A 5,975-nucleotide genomic window follows, 5' to 3' on the forward strand; every position below is an offset into this window, starting at 1 on the left:
TCCAACCCCCCCCCCCCCAAAAAAAAAAAAAAAAAAAAACTGGACCGTGGTTATGACCCTAACACCTTTTCCTAAGCGATTTATTTTGCATTTTACACCTTACCGCCCTAGTCTGTGTTGCATAAATCCTTCCAATATCGCCATACTCTGCATAAATAACATACAAAAAGGGCATAAACCAGCCAGTTCCAAAAAATAAATCGCTGAGGAAACAGGTGCTAGGGACGTCACTACCCACACTGCTAGTTCCTATTTATAACTATATTATTTTTTTGGCTGTTACTACAATTCTAAAAAAAAACTCAAATTCTTATATATTTTTTCTGCATCAAAACTTGTATTTAATTTTCTTCTTATTAATATTTTTTTGAGAAACATTTTTTTATCACGTTTTTGTCATTATTATTTTTCGTGGCAAATTTATGTAAAAAAAAAAAGTGAATCAGGAAACGTGTATATCCCAATGAGAGAGAGAGAGAGAGAGAGAGAGAGAGAGAGAGAGAGAGAGAGAGAGAGAGAGAGAGAGAGAAATTATGATGTGAGTGCAGAGGGAGTGGGACGCGAGGGAGAATTGGAAAAAATTCTGAGTGAAAGTAGGGAAAGGAGAAAAACACACACACACACACACACACACACACACACACACACACACACACACACACACAGCCTCACTTGTGCTGGCGTAAGAGATGTCTAACACTTGTCCTTTAGCGATTTATTTTCCAGCCTTGATGATTTCCTCTACCTTACTCTACTATACCTTTGATGATGACTTTAAACGTATGTATGTATACATGGAGGTACCCTTGTATGTATGTACCGGTATGTATGTATGTTTGTGTGTATGTACGTATGCATGCATGTACGTATGTATGTACCGGGTGTGTATGTATGGATAGATGGATGGATGTGTGTATGTATGTATGTGTGTGTGTGTGTGTGTGTATGTATGTATGCGTGTATGTAAACCCCAAACCCTAATAAATATTTTTAGTGAAACTCTACACACAAACCCACACACACATCGAATTTGATCCAGACTGATGTCCTCTGAGGAGGTGTTTTGCCCCCCACCCCCAGCAGGGTAAACATCAGTGAGTGTAGCCAACGACGGCGCCTGTACACCCCCTTATTTACACTTACACAGCTTCCATCACTACCATACGGAAGGATATTAATGTATAGATGGGAAAATGAATCGCTGAGGAAAAGGTGTTACGAGGATTATAAAGGCAACGGGAATGATAATTATGTAAGTAAAAATCAATTAACAATTAAAATAAAATGAAAAAGAAATCAAAGCAGATATCTATTAATGACCGTCTATCTATCCATCTATCTATCTATCTCTCAATCTATCTATCTATCTATCTATCTACAGCATGTAAAAATTATTAAACAATTAAAATACAAATAAAATTAAATCGAAGCAGTTATCTACCTGTTTGTCTGTCTGTCTAGAGAGAGAGAGAGAGAGAGAGAGAGAAATTCCATTTATATAATCGTTCCTGAGTGTGTGTGTGTGTGTGTGTGTGTGTGTGTGTGAGAGAGAGAGAGAGAGAGAGAGAGAGAGAGAGAGAGAGAGAGAGAGAGAGATTCCATTTATATAATCGTTCCTGAGTGTGTGAGAGCGAGAGAGAGAGAGAGAGAGAGAGAGAGAGAGAGAGAGAGAGAGAGAGAGAGATTCCATTTATATAATCGTTCCTGAGTGTGTGTGTGTGTGTGTGTGAGAGAGAGAGAGAGAGAGAGAGAGAGAGAGAGAGAGAGAGAGAGAGAGAGAGAGAGAGAGAAATACAATTTATATAATCGTTCCTGAGAGAGAGAGAGAGAGAGAGATTCCATTTATATAATCGTTCCTGAGTGTGTGTGTGTGTGTGTGTGTGTGTGTGTGTGAGAGAGAGAGAGAGAGAGAGAGAGAGAGAGAGAGAGAGAGAGAGAGAGAGAGAGAGAGAGAGAGAGATTCCATTTATATAATCGTTCCTGAGTGTGTGTGAGCGAGAAAGAGAGAGAGAGAGAGAGAGAGAGAGAGAGAGAGAGAGAGAGAGAGAGATTCCATTTATACAATCGTTCCTGAGTGTGTGTGTGTGTGTGTGTGTGAGAGAGAGAGAGAGAGAGAGAGAGAGAGAGAGAGAGAGAGAGAGAGAGAGAGAAATTCCATTTATATAATCGTTCCTGAGAGAGAGAGAGAGAGAGAGATTCCATTTATATAATCGTTCCTGAGTGTGTGTGTGTGTGTGTGTGTGTGTGTGTGTGTGAGAGAGAGAGAGAGAGAGAGAGAGAGAGAGAGAGAGAGAGAGATTCCATTTATATAATCGTTCCTGAGTGTGTGTGAGAGAGAGAGAGAGAGAGAGAGAGAGAGAGAGAGAGAGAGAGAGAGAGAGAGAGAGAGAGAGAGAGAGAGAGAGAGATTCCATTTATATAATCGTTCCTGAGTGTGTGTGTGTGTGTGTGTGAGAGAGAGAGAGAGAGAGAGAGAGAGAGAGAGAGAGAGAGAGAGAGAGAGAGAAATTCCATTTATATAATCGTTCCTGAGAGAGAGAGAGAGAGAGAGAGATTCCATTTATATAATCGTTCCTGAGTGTGTGTGTGTGTGTGTGTGTGTGTGTGTGAGAGAGAGAGAGAGAGAGAGAGAGAGAGAGAGAGAGAGAGAGCGAGCACAGATACATAATTAACTTTCAGGCCTCACGAGACAACTCATCTAATTACTACGGTTAATGTAAAAATGTTAACCCTTTCCCTGCCGCACACCAATTGAACTATTTGTCACGTTAATTACACACTGTATTTTTTTATTCTATTTTTTTTATCTATTTTTAATCTATTTTGAATCTGATACATTTTTTTTATCTATTTTTAATCTATTTTGAATCTGATACATTTTTTTTATCTTATATCTTTTTAATCTGATATATTTAAACTGATTTTTTTTTTTGGAAAGGATTATTCTGGCAATAAGTTTTTCACTCTCACCTGGCCGAGGTTCCTGACCCCTTTCTGCTGAGTTGATGGCCAGGTGGGGTCACACTGGTAGGTGGATTTGACTAGTAACCAAGGAGACTCATCCCTACTTACAAGCCAAATGTTGTCCTATTGGTGGGTAGATTTGACTAGTAACCAAGGAGACTCATACCTACTAACAAGTCAGATGTTGTCCTATCGGAGGGTAGATTTGACAAGTAACCAAGGAGACTCAAGCCTGCCTCATAACAAGCCAAATATTGTCTTACTGGCAGGCAGATCTGACTAGTAACCAAGGACTATCATGCCATGTTGAAGGGAAGATTTGACTAGTAACCAAGGAGACTCATGCCTATCTCATCCCAAAGGCTCATCAAAGTTCCCGCCACCACGACTTAATTCATGCCATTGGTCCAGTTCCGTCAAATGAAAACAAAATGATTATTGCTCTTTATTTCTTTTAAGTGGAATTCCTCTCATGTAAATCTGCTTTGTGGGAGCCAGGAAAAATATAATAAGCATGTGGAAGATGGGAGGAGGAGGAGGAGGAGAAGGAGGAGGAGGAGAAGGAGGAGGAGGAGGACGGCGACAATGACGATGATGAAGAGGAGGAGGAGAAGATCCTTTTAAGTAAAAAAATCCTTAACTGATGCACACACACACACACACACACACACACACACACACACACACACTCTCTCTCTCTCTCTCTCTCTCTCTCTCTCTCTCTCTCACACACACACACACACACACACACACACACACACACACACACACACCATGTCAGTTTCGCCACAGTTGGGATGAGTTAGACCGCATCCTTTTTCCGCGTCCAACAGGGCGTAACTCGACTTAATCTTAACCAACTTAATTCTGAAGGAAACTCTCAGGCGGGGGGAAGGGAGGGGGAGAGAGGAAGGGGATGGGGAGAGGGGAGAGGAAGAGGGGAGGCGAGGAGAAAGAGAAAACGAGAGATGAGGACGAGGAGAGAGAAGGGGCATTGAAAGACAAGCCAAGGTGGGGATGGGGGAAGGAAAAGGGGGATGGGGAGGAGGGTGGGGGTAGGGATGGATGGGATGAAAGGAAAAGGCGATGGGGAGAAGGGAATGGGGAGAGGGAAAAGGGAATGGGGAGAGGGAAAAGGGGGATGGGGAGGAGGGTGGGGGTAGATTTGGATTGGATGAGCGGAAAAGGCGGTAAGGAGAGGGGGAAGGGAGGGGGTAGGAGGATGAGGAGAGGGGAGAGAGGGATGAGAAGGGGGAAGGTATGGGAATGGGAAAGGGAGGATGGGGAGAGGGGAAGTGGGCGTGGGTTGAGGAAAGGGGGGAATGAATACAGCAAAAGGGAAAAAGAGGGGATGGAAAGAGGGGAAGGTGGGATGGAAAGTGGGGGGTGAGAAAAGGGAAAAGGGGGGATGGGGACAGGGGAAAGGGGGAGCTGGTGCCAGTGAGAGGGAAGAGTGAGGTGAGTGACTTAAGAATTAGGTGGCCTGTTAAGTGGCTCCAAGATTGGCACTTAAGATATTCCTAAGGCACAAGTCTGCCTCTTAATTACAGTGACAGGAGTAAATTTAAGTGCCTGAGTGCTGTGGAATGCTGTGTCTACAAAAGTTACCCCCAGATCTTAACTATGGAGAAAAAAGAGGGAGGACCTACATGCACTGCACCCCACTGCTCCCCATTTAGCGGACATGGTTCGTTATAGCCGATGGGAAGTTTGGGAACCTTCATAGTGTCCGTTATATCCGATATCCGGTCAATCGAGGTCCGTTAAAGCGAGGGTCTACTAAAAATAACAGAGTATAAATCTACAGACAAGCAATAATATCCGCTATACAAGTCACTAAAATTTAGGAAACAAAATAAAAAGTTTGTTCTAAGCAACATACGTTGGTAAAAAATGTCCCTTACACTCAATCACTGCAAAATGGCCTCCTTTTAAAGCGTGAATGAAAATTTTGCTATATTTTTCATTTATCACCAAGATTGAAATTTTCTTTGATAATTTTTTGTGCATTAAATCTTTGAAAGTGTTGCCCATTTTTGTACATAAAATTCCGACATAAGAAATTATAACCTGACAAGGAATATGTGCTGGGGAGCCTCCTAAGACTACAAGAACGTCTCACGCTGGAGGGGATGGAGGAAGGATGGAGGAGGGGTGGAAAAGGAAACAGAGAGGAGGGATGGAGGAGGAAATGGAGAGAAGGAGGGATGGAAGAGAGATAGAAGGATGGAGGAGGGAATGGAGGGGGATGGAAGAGAGATGGAAGAAATGAGGAGGACGGATGGATGAATGGAGGAGAGAATGGAGGAGGAATGGAGGACGGGCAAAGAGAAAAGGGAGGGACGGAGGAAAGAAGAAGGGATGGAGGAGAGATGGAAGGAAGGAAGAGGGAATGGAGGAAAGATAGAGAAGCGAATGGAGACAAGGCGATAGCAGAGGAAAAATTATGAGAGGCAGTGTGTATGTGAGAGCCAGAAGGGGGAAGTTAATGAGTGTGTGAAGGAGTGTGTGTGAGGATGGTAATGAATGTGTGAAGGACTGTGTGAAGGAGTGTGGAAGCGTGTGAATGAATGTGGCTATGTGAAGGAGTGTGCGACTGAAGATAATGAATGTAAGTGAATGAGAAGCAAAATTACTGAAGAGCGTTATGAATGAGTGAATGAATGAGGAGCTTAATAAGGTAACAAATAAGTAAAGGAGTTCGTTAAGCTTCTCAATATTTGGGAAACTATACTAAGCCATCCCTGCTAAAGCCAGACGATTTTATTCAGCTGAGAAGTGAGTCATAGGAGCCAGTCTGTGTTAATGAGTAAGTGCATGAGAGAGAGACAGATGGGAACCTGTTTTGAGATGCAAGGAAACGGAAGGAAAAAATCTAAGAGAGAGAGAGGGGGGGGGAGCAATCAGGGAGGTGTAAGAGTAAAAATAAGGAGGAGGAGGATGGAGAAAGAAAAGGGAGGAAAAGACAGAAGGGGAATGGAGAGAAAGAGGAAGCTGAGCAGAATGGAAGG

Source organism: Coenobita brevimanus, chromosome 5 (assembly GCF_032717465.1).
Source record: "Coenobita brevimanus isolate Jiangsu-jjx chromosome 5, ASM3271746v2, whole genome shotgun sequence".
Lineage (NCBI taxonomy): Eukaryota > Metazoa > Arthropoda > Malacostraca > Decapoda > Coenobitidae > Coenobita > Coenobita brevimanus.